This window comes from Phalangium opilio, unplaced genomic scaffold (assembly GCF_054372755.1).
Source record: "Phalangium opilio isolate 3A_F unplaced genomic scaffold, DU_Popi_V2 ptg000087l_1, whole genome shotgun sequence".
Taxonomy (NCBI): domain Eukaryota; kingdom Metazoa; phylum Arthropoda; class Arachnida; order Opiliones; family Phalangiidae; genus Phalangium; species Phalangium opilio.
In genome coordinates this window covers 4,648,292-4,666,397 of record NW_028324192.1, presented here as the reverse complement: position 1 = coordinate 4,666,397, position 18,106 = coordinate 4,648,292, and the positions used below count along the sequence as shown (strand labels likewise).

The following is an 18,106-nucleotide window of genomic DNA, read 5'->3' as shown; positions in this document are numbered from 1 at the left end:
CACGGCCGAAGAAGCATACTTTGAGTATTTCTTCACTATTTTCAAATATGTTCACTGAAACCATTATTTTTATACTTTTTGCTTTAATTCAAGCAATGTAACGATATTCATTCAAAAAACTGTTAAAATTCAATTTTCAGTAAGAAATCGTATTCACGGATTTTGTGTCTTGAAGAAGAAAAACCTGCGATTTTTTCGGTACTTTTTTGAATGAATTTTTTTCTGGAGAAATTTTTGACCGAATTCAGCTTAATTCCCTATAAAACACTCATTAAAAGTGATTTCATCTCGATTGAACAATAAATAAAAATGTACCTCGATTTTTAATAACATTTTCAAAATCGACGTTTCACGGCCAAAGAAGCATATTTTGAGTATTTCTTCACTATTTTCAAATATAACCACTGAAACCATTATTTTTATACTTTTTGCTTTAATTCAAGCAAATGTAACGATATTCATTCAACAAACTGTTAAAATTCAATTTTAAATAAGAAATCGTTGTCACGGATTTTGTATCTTGAAGAAAAAAAACATGCGATTTTTTCGGTACTTTTTTGAATGCATTTTTTTCTGGAGCAATTTTTGACCGAATTCAGCTTAATTCCCTATAAAACACTCAATAAAAGTGATTTCATCTCGATTGAACAATAAATAAAAATGTACCTCGATTTTTAATAACATTTTCAAAATCGACGTAACTCGGCCTAAGAAAAACATTTTGAGTATTTGTTCACTATTTACAAATATATTCACTGAAACCATTATTTTTATACTTTTTGCTTTAATTCAAGCAAATGTAACGATATTCATTCAAAAAACTGTTAAAATTCAATTTTTCAATAAGAAATCGTTGTCACGGATTTTGTATCTTGAAGAAGAAAAACATGCGATTTTTTCGGTACTTTTTTGAATGCATTTTTTTCTGGAGAAATTTTTGACCGAATTCAGCTTAATTCGCTATAAAACACTCATTGAAAGTGATTTCATCTCGATTGAACAATAAATAAAAATGTACCTCGATTTTTAATAACATTTTCAAAATCGACGTAACTCGGCCTAAGAAAAACATTTTGAGTATTTGTTCACTGTTTTCAAATATAACCACTGAAACCATTATTTTTGTAATTTTTGCGTTAATTCAAGCAAATGTAACGATATTCATTCAACAAACTGTTAAAATTCAATTTTAAATAAGAAATCGTTGTCACGGATTTTGTATCTTGAAGAAAAAAAACATGCGATTTTTTCGGTACACTTTTGAATGCATTTTTTTCTGGAGAAATTTTTGACCGAATTCAGCTTAATTCCCTATAAAACACTCAATAAAAGTGATTTCATCTCGATTGAACAATAAATAAAAATGTACCTCGATTTTTAATAACATTTCAAAATCGACGTTTCACGGCCAAAGAAGCTTACTTTGAGTATTTCTTCACTATTTTCAAATATGTTCACTGAAACCATTATTTTTATACTTTTTGCTTTAATTCAAGCAAATGTAACGATATTCAATCAAAAAACTGTTAAAATTAAATTTTTCAATAAGAAATCGTTGTCACGGATTTTGTATCTTGAAGAAGAAAAACATGCGATTTTTTCGGTACTTTTTTGAATGCATTTTTTTCAGGAGAAATTTTTGACCGAATTCAGCTTAATTCCCTATAAAACACTCATTAAAAGTGATTTCATCTCGATTGAACAATAAATAAAAATGTACCTCGATTTTTAATAACATTTTCAAAATCGACGTTTCACGGCCAAAGAAGCATATTTTGAGTATTTCTTCACTATTTTCAAATATAACCACTGAAACCATTATTTTTATACTTTTTGCTTTAATTCAAGCAATGTAACGATATTCATTCAAAAAACTGTTAAAATTCAATTTTCAATAAGAAATCGTTGTCACGGATATTGTATCTTGAAGAAAAAAAACATGCGATTTTTTCGGTACACTTTTGAATGCATTTTTTTTTGGAGAAATGTTTGACCGAATTCAGCTTAATTCCCTATAAAACACTCATTGAAAGTGATTTCATCTCGATTGAACAATAATTAAAAATTTAACCCGATTTTTAATAACATTTTCAAAATCGACGTTTCACGGCCAAAGAAGCATACTTTGAGTATTTCTTCACTATTTTCAAATATATTCATTGAAACCATTATTTTTATACTTTTTGCTTTAATTCAAGCAGTGTAACGATATTCATTCAAAAAACTGTTAAAATTCAATTTTCAATAAGAAATCGTAATCACGGATTTTGTGTCTTGAAGAAGAAAAACCTGCGATTTTTTCGGTACTTTTTTGAATGAATTTTTTCCTGGAGAAATTTTTGACCGAATTCAGCTTAATTCCCTATAAAACACTCATTGAAAGTGATTTCATCTCGATTGAACAATAATTAAAAATGTACCTCGATTTTTAATAACATTTTCAAAATCGACGTTTCACGGCCAAAGAAGCATACTTTGAGTATTTCTTCACTATTTTCAAATATGTTCACTGAAAGCATTATTTTTATACTTTTTGCTTTAATTCAAGCAAATGTAACGATATTCAATCAAAAAACTGTTAAAATTAAATTTTTCAATAAGAAATCGTTGTCACGGATATGGTATCTTGAAGAAAAAAAACATGCGATTTTTTCGGTACACTTTTGAATGCATTTTTTTTTGGAGAAATGTTTGACCGAATTCAGCTTAATTCCCTATAAAACACTCTTTGAAAGTAATTTCATCTTGATTGAACAATAATTAAAAATTTACCTCGATTTTTAATAACATTTTCAAAATCGACGTTTCACGGCCGAAGAAGCATACTTTGAGTATTTCTTCACTATTTTCAAATATGTTCACTGAAACCATTATTTTTATACTTTTTGCTTTAATTCAAGCAATGTAACGATATTCATTCAAAAAACTGTTAAAATTCAATTTTCAGTAAGAAATCGTATTCACGGATTTTGTGTCTTGAAGAAGAAAAACCTGCGATTTTTTCGGTACTTTTTTGAATGAATTTTTTTCTGGAGAAATTTTTGACCGAATTCAGCTTAATTCCCTATAAAACACTCATTAAAAGTGATTTCATCTCGATTGAACAATAAATAAAAATGTACCTCGATTTTTAATAACATTTTCAAAATCGACGTTTCACGGCCAAAGAAGCATATTTTGAGTATTTCTTCACTATTTTCAAAAATAACCACTGAAACCATTATTTTTATACTTTTTGCTTTAATTCAAGCAAATGTAACGATATTCATTCAACAAACTGTTAAAATTCAATTTTAAATAAGAAATCGTTGTCACGGATTTTGTATCTTGAAGAAAAAAAACATGCGATTTTTTCGGTACTTTTTTGAATGCATTTTTTTCTGGAGCAATTTTTGACCGAATTCAGCTTAATTCCCTATAAAACACTCAATAAAAGTGATTTCATCTCGATTGAACAATAAATAAAAATGTACCTCGATTTTTAATAACATTTTCAAAATCGACGTAACTCGGCCTAAGAAAAACATTTTGAGTATTTGTTCACTATTTACAAATATATTCACTGAAACCATTATTTTTATACTTTTTGCTTTAATTCAAGCAAATGTAACGATATTCATTCAAAAAACTGTTAAAATTCAATTTTTCAATAAGAAATCGTTGTCACGGATTTTGTATCTTGAAGAAGAAAAACATGCGATTTTTTCGGTACTTTTTTGAATGCATTTTTTTCTGGAGAAATTTTTGACCGAATTCAGCTTAATTCGCTATAAAACACTCATTGAAAGTGATTTCATCTCGATTGAACAATAAATAAAAATGTACCTCGATTTTTAATAACATTTTCAAAATCGACGTAACTCGGCCTAAGAAAAACATTTTGAGTATTTGTTCACTGTTTTCAAATATAACCACTGAAACCATTATTTTTGTAATTTTTGCGTTAATTCAAGCAAATGTAACGATATTCATTCAACAAACTGTTAAAATTCAATTTTAAATAAGAAATCGTTGTCACGGATTTTGTATCTTGAAGAAAAAAAACATGCGATTTTTTCGGTACACTTTTGAATGTATTTTTTTCTGGAGAAATGTTTGACCGAATTCAGCTTAATTCCCTATAAAACACTCATTGAAAGTGATTTGAAGGTTCGAGCCCACCCGGGAGAGGTGTTGTGGGGTCTCATATGTAGCGTAAAAAGTCAAAACTTATCCACAATACGTGACAATCATTTAATTTCTGAGCTTCCGTGGCTCAATGGTTAGCGCGTTCGGCTGTTAACCAATAGGTTGGTGGTTCGAGCTCATCCGGGAGCGGTGTTGTGAGGTCTCAGATGTGACGTAGAAAGCCAAAGTTTTTCCACAATACCTGTCGACCATTTAATTTTTGGGCTTCCGTGGCGCAATGGTTAGCGCGTTCGGCTGCTAACCAATAGGTTGGTGGTTCGACCCCATCCGGGAGCGGTGTTGTGAGGTCTCAGATTTGACGTAAAAAATCAAGGTTTTTACACAATACCTGACGAGCATTTAACTTATGGGCTTCCGTGGCGCAATGGTTAGCGCGTTCGGCTGTTAACCAATAGGTTGGTGGTTCGAGCCCATCCGGGAGCGGTGTTGTGAGGTCTCAGATGTGACGTAAAAAGTCAAGGTTTTTACACAATACCTGACGAGCATTTAACATTAGGGCTTCCGTGGCGCAATGTTTAGCGCGTTCGGCTGTTAACCAATAGGTTGGTGGTTCGAGCCCATCCGGGAGCGGTGTTGTGAGGTCTCAGATGTGACGTAAAAAGTCAAGGTTTTTACACAATACCTGACGAGCATTTAACTTTTGGGCTTCCGTGGCGCAATGTTTAGCGCGTTCGGCTGTTAACCAATAGGTTGGTGGTTCGAGCCCATCCGGGAGCGGTGTTGTGAGGTCTCAGATGTGACGTAAAAAGTCAAGGTTTTTACACAATACCTGACGAGCATTTAAATTTTGGGCTTCCTTGGCGCAATGGTTAGCGCGTTCGGCTGTTAACCAATAGGTTGGTGGTTCGAGCCCACCCGGGAGCGGTGTTGTGTGATCTCAAATGTAACGTAGAAAGCCAAAATTTTTCCACAATACCTGACGACCATTTAATTTTTGGGCTTCCGTGGCGCAATGGTTAGCACGTTCGGCTGTTAACCAATAGGTTGGTGGTTCGAGCCCATCCGGGAGCGGTGTTGTGAGGTCTCAGATGTGACGTAAAAAGTCAAGGTTTTCCACAATACCTGACAACCATTTAATTTCTGAGCTTCCGTGGCTCAATGGTTAGCGCGTTCAGCTGCTATTCAAAAGACTGGTGGTTTTGAGCTCTCCCGGGAGCGGTGTTGTGACGTCTCAAATGTAACATAAAATGTCAGAGTTTTTCCACAATACCTGTCGAACATTGAATTTTTGGGCTTCCGTGGCGCAATGGTTAGCGCGTTCAGCTGTTAATCGAGAGGTTGGTGGTACGAGCCCACCCGGGAGAGGTGTTGTGGGGTCTCAGATGTAGCGTAAAAAGTCAAAAATTTTCCACAATACGTGACAACCATTTAATTTCTGGGCTTCCGTGGCTCAATGATTAGCGCGTTCGGCTGTTAACCAATAGGTTTGTGGTTCGAGCCCATCCGGGATGCGGTGTTGTGAGGTCTCAGATGTAACGTAAAATGTCAGAGTTTTTCACAATATCTGACGAACATTTAATTTTTGGGCTTCCGTGGCGCAATGATTAGCGCGTTCAGCTGTTAATCGAAAGGTTGAAGGTTCGAGCCCACCCGGGAGAGGTGTTGTGGGGTCTCATATGTAGCGTAAAAAGTCAAAACTTATCCACAATACGTGACAATCATTTAATTTCTGAGCTTCCGTGGCTCAATGGTTAGCGCGTTCGGCTGTTAACCAATAGGTTGGTGGTTCGAGCTCATCCGGGAACGGTGTTGTGAGGTCTCAGATGTGACGTAGAAAGCCAAAGTTTTTCCACAATACCTGACGACCATTTAATTTTAGGGCTTCCGTGGCTCAATGGTTAGCGCTTTCGGCTGTTAACCAATAGGTTGGTGGTTCGAGCCCATCCGGGAGCGGTGTTGTGAGGTCTCAGATGTGACGTAAAAAGTCAAGGTTTTTCCACAATACCTGACGAGCATTTAATATTTGGGCTTCCGTGGCGCGTTCGGCTGTTAACCAATAGGTTGGTGGTTCGAGCCCACCCGGGAGCGGTGTTGTGGGATCTCAAATGTAACGTAGAAAGCCAAAGTTTTTCCACAATACGTGACGACCATTTAATTTCTGAGCTTCCGTGGCTCAATGGTTAGCGCGTTCGGCTGTTAACCAATAGGTTGGTGGTTCGAGCCCATCCGGGAGCGGTGTTGTGAGGTCTCAGATGTGACGTAAAAAGTCAAGGTTTTTCCACAATACCTGACGAACATTTAATTTTTGGGCTTCCATGGCGCAATGGTTAGCGCGTTCGGCTGTTAACCGAAAGGTTGGTGGTTCGAGCCCACCCGGGAGAGGTGTTGTGGGGTCTCAGATGTAGCGTTAAAAGTCAAAACGTTTCCACAATACGTGACAACCATTTAATTTCTGAGCCTCCGTGGCTCAATGGTTAGCGCGTTCGGCTGTTAACCAATAGGTTAGTGGTTCGAGCCCACCCGGGAGCGGCGTTGTGGGATCTCAAATGTAACGTAGAAAGCCAAAGTTTTTCCACAATACCTGACGATCATTTAATTTTTGGGCTTCCGTGGCGCAATGGTTAGGGCGTTCGGCTGTTAACCATTAGGTTGGTGGTTCGAGCCCACCCGGGAGCGGCGTTGTGGGATCTCAAACGTAACGTAGAAAGCCAATGTTTTTCCACAATACCTGACGACCATTTAATTTTTGGGCTTCCGTGGCGCAATGATTAGCGCGTTCAGCTGTTAATCGAAAGGTTGAAGGTTCGTGCCCACCCGAGAGAGGTGTTGTGGGGTCTCAGATGTAGCGTAAAAAGTCAAAAATTTTCCGCAATACGTGAAAACCATTTAATTTCTGAGCTTCCGTGGCTCAATGATTAGCGCGTTCGGCTGTTAACCAATAGGTTGGTGGTTCGAGCCCATCCGGGAGCGGTGTTGTGACGTCTCAGATGTGACGTAAAAAGTCCAGGTTTTTCCACAATACCGGACGACCATTTAATTTTGGGGCTTCCGTGGCGCAATCGTTAGCGCGTTCGGCTGTTAACAGAAAGGTTGGTGGTTCGAGCACACCCGGGAGCGGTGCTATGAGGTCTCAGATGTTACGTAAAAAGTCCAGGTTTTTCCACAATACCGGACGACCATTGAATTTTTGGGCTTCCGTGGCGCAATGGTTAGCGCGTTCAGCTGTTAATCGAGAGGTTAGTGGTTCGAGCCCACCCGGGAGCGGCGTTGTGGGATCTCAAACGTAACGTAGAAAGCCAAAGTTTTTCCACAATACCTGACGACCATTTAATTTTTGGGCTTCCGTGGCGCAATGGTTAACGCGTTCGGCTGTTAACAAATAGGTTGGTGGTTCGAGCCCACCCGGGAGCGATGTTGTGGGATCTCAAATGTAACGTAGAAAGCCAAAGTTTTTCCACAATACGTGACAACCATTTAACTTCTGAGCTTCCGTGGCTGAATGGTTAGCGCGTTCAGCTTTTAACCAATAGGGTGGTGGTTCGAGCCCACCCGGGAGCGGTGTTGTGGGATCTCAAATGTAACGTAGAAAGACAAAGTTTTTCCACAATACCTGACGACCATTTATTTTTTGGGCTTCCTTGGCGCAATGGTTAGCGCGTTCGGCTGTTAACCGAAAGGTTGGTGGTTCGAGCCCAACCGAGAGAGGTGTTGTAGGGTCTCAGATGTAACGTAATAAGTCATAACTTATCCACAACACCTGACAACCATTTAATCTCTGAGCTTCCGTGGCTCAATGGTTAGCGCGTTCGGCTGTTAACCAATAGGTTGGTGGTTCGAGCCCATCCGGGAGCGGTGTTGTGAGGTCTCAGATGTAACGTAAAATGTCAGAGTTTTTCCACAATACCTGACGAACATTTAATTTTTGGGCTTCCGTGGCGCAATGGTTAGCGCGTTCGGCTGTTAACCAATAGGTTGGTGGCTCGAGCCCATCCGGGAGCGGTGTTGTGAGGTCTCAGATGTGACGTAAAAAGTCAAGGTTTTTACACAATACCTGACGAGCATTTAATTTTTAGCTTCCGTGGCGCAATGGTTAGCGCGTTCAGCAGTTAACAAATAGGTTAGTGGTTCGAGCCCACCCGGGAGCGGCGTTGTGGGATCTCAAACGTAACGTAGAAAGCCAAAGTTTTTCCACAATACCGGACGAGCATTTAATTTTTGGGCTTCCGTGGCGCAATGGTTAACGCGTTCGGCTGTTAACCAATAGGTTGGTGGTTCGAGCCCACCCGGGAGCGGTGTTGTGGGATCTCAAATGTAACGTAGAAAGCCAAAGTTTTTCCACAATACGTGACGACCATTTAATTTCTGAGCTTCCGTGGCTCAATGGTTAGCGCGTTCGGCTGTTAACCAATAGGTTGGTGGTTCGAGCCCACCCGGGAGCGGTGGTGTGGGATCTCAAATGTAACGTAGAAAGCCAAAGTTTTGCCACAATACCTGACGACCATTAAATTTTTGGGCTTCCTTGGCGCAATTGTTAGTGCGTTCGGCTGTTAACCGAAAGGTTGGTGGTTCGTGCCCAACCGGAAGAGGTGTTGTGGGGTCTCATATGTAGCGTAAAAAGTCAAAACTTATCCACAATACGTGACAATCATTTAATTTTTGAGCTTCCGTGGCTCAATGGTTAGCGCGTTCGGCTGTTAACCAATAGGTTGGTGGTTCGAGCTCATCCGGGAGCGGTGTTGTGAGGTCTCAGATGTGACGTAAAAAGTCAAGGTTTTTACGCAAAACCTGACGAGCATTTAATTTTTGGGCTTCCGTGGCGCAATGGTTAGCGCGTTCTGCTGTTGACCCATAGGTTGGTGGTTCGAGCCCACCCAGGAGCGGTGTTGTGGGATCTCAAATGTAACGTAGAAAGCCAAAGTTTTTCCACAATACCTGACGACCATTTAATTTCTGAGCTTCCGTGGCTCAATGGTTAGCGCGTTCAGCTGTTAATCGAAAGGTTGGTGGTTGTGGGGTCTCAAATGTAACGTAGAAAGCCAAAGTTTTTCCACAATACCTGACAACCATTTAATTTCTGAGCTTACGTGGCTCAATGGTTAGCGCGTTCGGCTGTTAACCAATAGGTTGGTGCTTCAAGCATACCCGGGAGCGGTGTTGTGGGATCTCGAATGTAACGTAGAAAGCCAAAGTTTTTCCACAATACCTGACGACCATTTAATTTTTGGGCTTCCGTGGCGCAATGGTTAGCGCGTTCGGCTGTTAACCGAAAGGTTGGTGGTTCAAGCCCATCCGGGAGCGGTGTTGTGACGTCTCAGATGTTACGTAAAAAGTCAAGGTTTTTCCACAATACCTGACGACCATTTAATTTTTGGGCTTCCGTGGCTCAATAGTTAGCGCGTTCGGCTGTTAACCAATGGGTTGGTGGTTCGAGGCCACCCAGGAGCGGTGTTGTGGGATCTCACATGTAACGTAGAAAGCCAAAGTTTTTCCACAATACCTGACGACCATTTAATTTTTGGGCTTCCGTGGCGCAATGGTTAGCGCGTTCGGCTGTTTTACGAAAGGTTGGTGGTTCAAGCCCATCCGGGAGCGGTGTTGTGACGTCTCAGATGTTACGTAAAAAGTCAAGGTTTTTCCACAATACCTGACGACCATTTAATTTTTGGGCTTCCGTGGCGCAATGGTTAGCGCGTTCGGCTGGTAACCGAAAGGTTGGTGGTTCAAGCCCACCCGGGAGCGGTGTTGTGGGATCACGAATGTAACGTGGAAAGCCAAAGTTTTTCCAGAATACCTGACGACCATTTAATTTTTGGGCTTCCGTGGCGCAATAATTAGCGCGTTCAGCTGTTAATCGAAAGGTTGGTGGTTCGAGCCCACCCGAGAGAGGTGTTGTGGGGTCTCAGATGTAGCGTAAAAAGTCAAAACTTTTCCACAATACGTGACAACCATTTAATTTCTGAGCTTTCGTGGCTCAATGGTTAGCGCGTTCGGCTGTTTGCCAATAGGTTGGTGGTTCGAGCCCACCCGGGAGCGGTGTTGTGGGATCTCAAATGTAACGTAGAAAGCCAAAGTTTTTCCACAATACCTGACGACCATTTAATTTTTGGGCTTCCGGGGCGCAATGGTTAGCGCGTTCAGCTGTTATTCAATAGACTGGTGGTTTGAGCCCTTTCGGGAGCGGTGTTGTGAGGTCTCAGATGTAGCGTAAAAAGTCAAAACTTTTCCACAATACGTGACAACCATTTAATTTCTGAGCTTTCGTGGCTCAATGGTTAGCGCGTTCGGCTGTTAGCCAATAGGTTGGTGGTTCGAGCCCACCCGGGAGCGGTGTTGTGGGATCTCAAATGTAACGTAGAAAGCCAAAGTTTTTCCACAATACCTGACGACCATTTAATTTCTGAGCTTCCGTGGCTCAATGGTTAGCGCGTTCAGCTGTTAATCGAAAGGTTGGTGGTTGTGGGGTCTCAAATGTAACGTAGAAAGCCAAAGTTTTTCCACAATACCTGACAACCATTTAATTTCTGAGCTTCCGTGGCTCAATGGTTAGCGCGTTCGGCTGTTAGCCAATAGGTTGGTGCTTCAAGCATACCCGGGAGCGGTGTTGTGGGATCTCGAATGTAACGTAGAAAGCCAAAGTTTTTCCACAATACCTGACGACCATTTAATTTTTGGGCTTCCGTGGCGCAATGGTTAGCGCGTTCGGCTGTTAACCGAAAGGTTGGTGGTTCAAGCCCATCCGGGAGCGGTGTTGTGACGTCTCAGATGTTACGTAAAAAGTCAAGGTTTTTCCACAATACCTGACGACCATTTAATTTTTGGGCTTCCGTGGCTCAATAGTTAGCGCGTTCGGCTGTTAACCAATAGGTTGGTGGTTCGAGGCCACCCGGGAGCGGTGTTGTGGGATCTCACATGTAACGTAGAAAGCCAAAGTTTTTCCACAATACCTGACGACCATTTAATTTTTGGGCTTCCGTGGCGCAATGGTTAGCGCGTTCGGCTGGTAACCGAAAGGTTGGTGGTTCAAGCCCACCCGGGAGCGGTGTTGTGGGATCACGAATGTAACGTAGAAAGCCAAAGTTTTTCCAGAATACCTGACGACCATTTAATTTTTGGGCTTCCGTGGCGCAATAATTAGCGCGTTCAGCTGTTAATCGAAAGGTTGGTGGTTCAAGCCCACCCGGGAGCGGTGTTGTGGGATCACGAATGTAACGTAGAAAGCCAAAGTTTTTCCAGAATACCTGACGACCATTTAATTTTTGGGCTTCCGTGGCGCAATAATTAGCGCGTTCAGCTGTTAATCGAAAGGTTGGTGGTTCGAGCCCACCCGAGAGAGGTGTTGTGGGGTCTCAGATGTAGCGTAAAAAGTCAAAACTTTTCCACAATACGTGACAACCATTTATTTCTGAGCTTTCGTGGCTCAATGGTTAGCGCGTTCGGCTGTTAGCCAATAGGTTGGTGGTTCGAGCCCACCCGGGAGCGGTGTTGTGGGATCTCAAATGTAACGTAGAAAGCCAAAGTTTTTCCACAATACCTGACGACCATTTAATTTTTGGGCTTCCGGGGCGCAATGGTTAGCGCGTTCAGCTGTTATTCAAAAGACTGGTGGTTTGAGCCCTTTCGGGAGCGGTGTTGTGAGGTCTCAGATGTGACGTAAAAAGTCAAGGTTTTTCCACAATACCTGACGACCATTTAATTTTTGAGCTTCCGTGGCGCAATGGTTAGCGCGTTCTTCTGTTAATCGAAAGGTTGGTGGTTCGAGCCCACCCGGGAGAGGTGTTGTGGGGTCTCAGATGTAGCGTAAAAAGTCAAAACTTTACCACAATACGTGACAACGATTTAATTTCTGAGCTTCCGTGGCTCAATGTTTAGCGCGTTCGGCTGTTAGCCAATAGGTTGGTGGTTCGAGCCCACCCGGGAGCGGTGTTGTAAGATCTCAAATGTAACGTAGAAAGCCAAAGTTTTTCCACAATACCTGACGACCATTTAATTTCGGAGCTTCCGTGGCTCAATGGTTAGCGCGTTCATGGATTAACTAACCTAGGGATAGTTCGTTCCCCCAAAAAGATAACGCATGCATGTTCCAAACGCCCCCTAGCAGCAGCTACTATCCCTAACAGGAAGTTATAAGAAAATTGGACCAAATATCACGTGGTCTATGACGTCAAAATTGAAATACTGCCTAAATTGGGCAAAACGATTTATTTTGCCGAGAGATGGCGCTATATCTACATCCGTTTTGGTCCAATAAATTGGGGGAATGAAGAGGGGAATCAAGGAATAATTCGGAACATGTAGTTGGCGATAGCAATACGTGGGAAACACTGTTAGTGAACAATCCCTAGCGTTAGTTAATCCATGGCGCGTTCGGCTGTTAACCAATAGTTTGGTAGTTCGAGCCCATCCGGGAGCGGTGTTGTGAGTTCTCAGATGTGACGTAAAATGTCAGAGTTTTTCCACAATACCTGACGAATATTTAATATTTGGGCTTCCTTGGCGCAATGGTTAGCGCGTTTGGCTGTTAACAGAAAGTTTGGTGGTTCGAGCACACCTGGGAGCGTTTTGTGAGGTCTCAGATGTAACGTAAAAAGTCAGAGTTTTTCCACAATACATGACGACCATTTAATATTTAGGCTTCCGTGGCGCAATGGTTAGCGCGTTCAGCTGCTATTCAAAAGACTGGTGGTTTGAGCCCTCCCGGGAGCGGTGTTGTGACGTCTCGAATGTAACGTAAAATGTCAGATTTTTTCCACAATACCTGACGAACATTTAATTTTTGGGCTTCCGTGGCGCAATAATTAGCGCGTTCAGCTGTTAATCGAAAGGTTGGTGGTTCGAGCCCACCCGGGAGAGGTTTTGTGGGGTCTCAGATGTAGCGTAAAATGTCAAAACTTTTCCACAATACGTAACAACCTTTTAATTTCTGAGCTTCCGTGGCTCAATGCTTAGCGCGTTCGGCTGTTAGCCAATTGGTTGGTGGTTCGAGCCCACCCGGGAGCGGTGTTGTGGGATCTCAAATGTAACGTAGAAAGCCAAAGTTTTTCCACAATACCTGACGACCATTTATTTTTTGGGCTTCCTTGGCGCAATGGTTAGCGCGTTCGGCTGTTAGCCAATAGGTTCGTGGTTCGAGCCCACCCGGGAGCGGCGGTGTGGGATCTCAAATGTAACGTAGAAAGCCAAAGTTTTGCCACAATACCTGACGACCATTAAATTTTTGGGCTTCCTTGGCGCAAGGGTTTGCGCGTTCGGCTGTTAACCGAAAGGTTGGTGGTTCGAGCCCAACCGGAATAGGTGTTGTGACGTCTCAGGTGTGACGTAAAAAGCCAAGGTTTTTTTCCACAACACCTGACGACCATTTAATTTTTGGGCTTCCGTGGCGCAATGGTTAGCGCGTTCGGCTTTTAACCAATAGGTTGGTGGTTCGAGCCCATCCGGGAGCGGTGTAGTGAGGTCTCAAATGTAACGTAGAAAGCCAAAGTTTTGCCACAATACCTGACGACCATTAAATTTTTGGGCTTCCTTGGCGCAAGGGTTTGCGCGTTCAGCTGTTAATCGAAAGGTTGGTGGTTCGAGCCCACCCGGGAGAGGTGTTGTGGGGTCTCAGATGTAGCGTAAAAAGTCAAAACTTTTCCACAATACGTGACAACCATTTAATTTCTGAGCTTCCGTGGCTCAATGGTTAGCGCGTTCGGCTGTTAACCAATAGGTTGGTGGTTCGAGCCCATCCGGGAGCGGTGTTGTGACGTCTCAGATGTGACGTAAAAAGTCAAGGTTTTTCCACAATACCGGACGACCATTTAAATTTTGGGCTTCCGTGGCGCAATCGTTACCGCGTTCGGCTGTTAACAGAAAGGTTGGTGGTTCGAGCACACCCGGGAGCGGTGCTATGAGGTCTCAGATGATACGTAAAAAGTCAAAGTTTTTCCACAATACCGGACGACCATTTAATTTTTGGGCTTCCGTGGCGCAATGGTTAGCGCGTTCAGCTGCTATTCAAAAGACTGGTAGTTTGAGCCCTCCCGGGAGCGGTGTTGTGACGTCTCAGATGTAACATAAAATGTCAGAGTTTTTCCACAATACCTGACGAACACTGAAGTTTTGGGCTTCTGTGGCGCAATGGTTAGCGCGTTCAGCTGTTAATCGTAAGGTTGGTGGTTCGAGCCCACCCGGGAGAGGTGTTGTGGGGTCTCAGATGTAGCGTAAAAAGTCAAAACTTTTCCACAATACGTGACAACCATTTAATTTCTGAGCTTCCGTGGCTCAATGGTTAGCGCGTTCGGCTGTTAACTAATTGGTTAGTGGTTCGAGCCCACCCGGGAGCGGCGTTGTAGGATTTCAAATGTAACATAGAAAGTCAAAGTTTTTCCACAATACCTGACGATCATTTAAATTTTGGGCTTCCGTGGCGCAATGGTTAGGGCGTTCGGCTGTTAACCAATAGGTTGGTGGTTCGAGCCCACCCGGGCGCGGTGTTGTGGGATCTCAAACGTAACGTGGAAAGCCAAAGTTTTTCCACAATACCTGACGACCATTTAATTTTTGGGCTTCCGTGGCGCAATGATTCAGCTGTTAATCGAAAGGTTGAAGGTTCGAGCCCACCCGGGAGAGGTGTTGTGGGGTCTCAGATGTAGCGTAAAAAGTCAAAACTTTTCCACAATACGTGACAACCATTTAATTTCTGAGCTTCCGTGGCGCAATGCTTAGCGCGTTCGGCTGTTAGCCAATAGGTTGGTGGTTCGAGCCCACCCGGGAGCGGTGTTGTGGGATCTCAAATGTAACGTAGAAAGCCAAAGATTTTCCAGAATACCTGACGACCATTTATTTTTTGGGCTTCCTTGGCGCAATGGTTAGCGCGTTCGGCTGTTAACCAATAGGTTGGTGGTTCGAGCCCATCCGGGAGCGGTGTTGTGAGGTCTCAGAAGTGACGTAAAAAGTCAAGGTTTTTCCACAATACCTGACGAACATTTAATTCTTGGGCTTCCTTGGCGCAACGGTTAGCGCGTTCGGCTGTTAACCGAAAGGTTGGTGGTTCGAGCCCAACCGGGAGAGGTGTTGTAGGGTCTCAAATGTAACGTAATAAGTCATAACTTATCCACAACACCTGACGACCATTTAAATTCTGAGCTTCCGTGGCTCAATGGTTAGCGAATTCGGCTGTTAACAAATAGGTTGGTGGTTCGAGCCCACCCGGGAGCGGTGTTTTGGGATCTCAAATGTAACGTTGAAAGCCAAAGTTTTTCCACAATACCTGACGATCATTTAATTTTTGGGCTTCCGTGGCGCAATGGTTACGGCGTTCGGCTGTTAACCAATAGGTTGGTGGTTCGAGCCCACCCGGGCGCGGTGTTGTGGGATCTCAAACGTAACGTGGAAAGCCAAAGTTTTTCCACAATACGTAACAACCTTTTAATTTCTGAGCTTCCGTGGCTCAATGCTTAGCGCGTTCGGCTGTTAGCCAATAGGTTGGTGGTTCGAGCCCACCCGGGAGCGGTGTTGTGGGATCTCAAATGTAACGTAGAAAGCCAAAGATTTTCCAGAATACCTGACGACCATTTATTTTTTGGGCTTCCTTGGCGCAATGGTTAGCGCGTTCGGCTGTTAACCAATAGGTTGGTGGTTCGAGCCCATCCGAGAGCGGTGTTGTGAGGTCTCAGAAGTGACGTAAAAAGTCAAGGTTTTTCCACAATACCTGACGAACATTTAATTCTTGGGCTTCCTTGGCGCAACGGTTAGCGCGTTCGGCTGTTAACCGAAAGGTTGGTGGTTCGAGCCCAACCGGGAGAGGTGTTGTAGGGTCTCAGATGTAACGTAATAAGTCATAACTTATCCACAACACCTGACGACCATTTAAATTCTGAGCTTCCGTGGCTCAATGGTTAGCGAATTCGGCTGTTAACAAATAGGTTGGTGGTTCGAGCCCACCCGGGAGCGGTGTTTTGGGATCTCAAATGTAACGTTGAAAGCCAAAATGTTTCCACAATGCCTGACGACCATTTAATTTTTGGGCTTCCGTGGCGCAATGGTCAGCGCGTTCAGCTGTTAACCGAAAGGTTGGTGGTTCGAGCCCATCCGGGAGCGGTGTTGTGACGTCTCAGATGTAACGTAAAATGTCAGAGTTTTTCCACAATACCTGACGAACATTTAATTTTTGGGCTTCCGTTGCGCAATTATTAGCGCGTTCAACTGTTAATCGAAAGGCTGGTGGTTCAAGCGCACCCGGAAGAGGTGTTGTGGGGTCTCAGATGTAGCGTAAAAAGTCAAAACTTATCCACAATACGTGACAACCATTTAATTTCTGAGCTTTCGTGGCTCAATGGTTAGCGCGTTCGGCTGCTAACCAATAGGTTGGTGGTTCGAGCCCACCCGGGAGCGGTGGTGTGGGATCTCAAATGTAACGTAGAAAGCCAAAGTTTTGCCACAATACCTGACGACCATTAAATTTTTGGGCTTCCTTGGCGCAATGGTTAGCGCGTTCGGCTGTTAACCGAAAGGTTGGTGGTTCGAGCCCAACCGGAAGAGGTGTTGTAGGGTCTCAGATGTAACGTAAAAAGTCATAACTTATCCACAATACCTGACAACCATTTGATTTCTGAGCTTCCGTGGCTCAAAGGTTAGCGCGTTCGGCTGATAACAAATAGGTTGGTGGTTCGAGCCCATCCGGGAGCGGTGTTGTGAGGTCTCAGATGTGACGTAGAAAGTCAAGGTTTTTTCCACAACACCTGACGACCATTTAATTTTTGGGCTTCCGTGGCGCAATGGTTAGCGCGTTCGGCTGTTAACCAATAGGTTGGTGGTTCGAGCCCATCCGGGAGCGGTGTTGTGAGGTCTCAGATGTAACGTAAAATGTCAGAGTTTTTCCACAATACCTGACGAACATTTAATTTTTGGGCTTCCGTGGCGCAATGATTAGCGCGTTCAGCTGTTAATCGAAATTTTGAAGGTTCGAGCCCACCCGGGAGAGGTGTTGTGGGGTCTCAGATGTAGCGTAAAAAGTCAAAACTTTTCCACAATACGTGACAACCATTTAATTTCTGAGCTTCCGTGGCTCAATGGTTAGCGCTTTCGGCTGTTAACCAATAGGTTGGTGGTTCGAGCCCATCCGGGAGCGGTGTTGTGAGGTCTGAGATGTGAAGTAAAAAGTCAAAGTTTTACCTCAATACCTGACGACCATTTAATATTTGGCCTCCGTTGCGCAATGGTTAGCGCGTTCGGCTGTTAACCGAAAGGTTGGTGGTTCGAGCCCACCCGGGAGCGGTGTTGTGGGATCTCTAATGTAACGTAAAAAGCCAGATTTTTTCCACAATACCTGACGACCATTTTTTTTGGCGTCCGTGGCGCAATGGTTAGCGCGTTCGGCTGTTAACCGAAAGGTTGGTGGTTCGAGCCCATCCGGGAGCGGTGTTGTGACGTCTCAGATGTTACGTAAAATGTCAGAGTTTTTCCACAATACCTGACGAACATTTAATTTTCGGGCTTGCGTGGCGCAATAATTAGCGCGTCCAGCTGTTAATCGAAAGGTTGGTGGTTCGAGCCCACCCGGGAGCGGTGTTGTGGGATCTCAAATGTAACGTAGAAAACCAAAGTTTTTCCACAATACCTGACTACCATTTAATTTTTGGGCTTCCTTGGCGCAATGGTTAGCGCGTTCGGCTGTTAACCGAAAGGATGGTGGTTCGAGCCCACCTGGGAGAAGTGTTGTAGGGTCCCAGATGTAACGTAAAAAGTCATAACTTATCCACAAAACCTAACAACCATTTAACTTCTGAGCTTCTGTGGCTCAATGGTTAGCGCGTTCGGCTGTTAACCAATTGGTTGGTGGTTCGAGCCTATCCGGGAGAAGTGTTGTGACGTCTCAGATGTAACGTAAAATGTCAGAGTTTTTCCACAATACCTGACGAACATTTTATTTTTGGGCTTGCGTGGCGCAATGGTTAGCGCGGTCAGCTGTTAGTCGAAAGGTTGTTGGTTCGAGCCCACC

General features: G+C 43.3%; 3 non-coding genes across 3 annotated transcripts; all 3 read left to right on the top strand.

The window, feature by feature from the left end:
• Nucleotides 1-4,391: 4,391 nt before the first annotated feature.
• Nucleotides 4,392-4,464, top strand: TRNAS-GCU (transfer RNA serine (anticodon GCU)). The gene has a single exon. It is a non-coding gene; the product is annotated as a tRNA-Ser (tRNA).
• Nucleotides 4,465-9,794: 5,330 nt separating this feature from the next.
• On the top strand, nt 9,795-9,867 carry TRNAT-GGU (transfer RNA threonine (anticodon GGU)). Its single transcript has one exon. It is a non-coding gene; the product is annotated as a tRNA-Thr (tRNA).
• A 1,227-nt stretch (nt 9,868-11,094) lies between these two features.
• On the top strand, nt 11,095-11,167 carry TRNAT-GGU (transfer RNA threonine (anticodon GGU)). Its single transcript has one exon. It is a non-coding gene; the product is annotated as a tRNA-Thr (tRNA).
• Nucleotides 11,168-18,106: the final 6,939 nt, after the last annotated feature.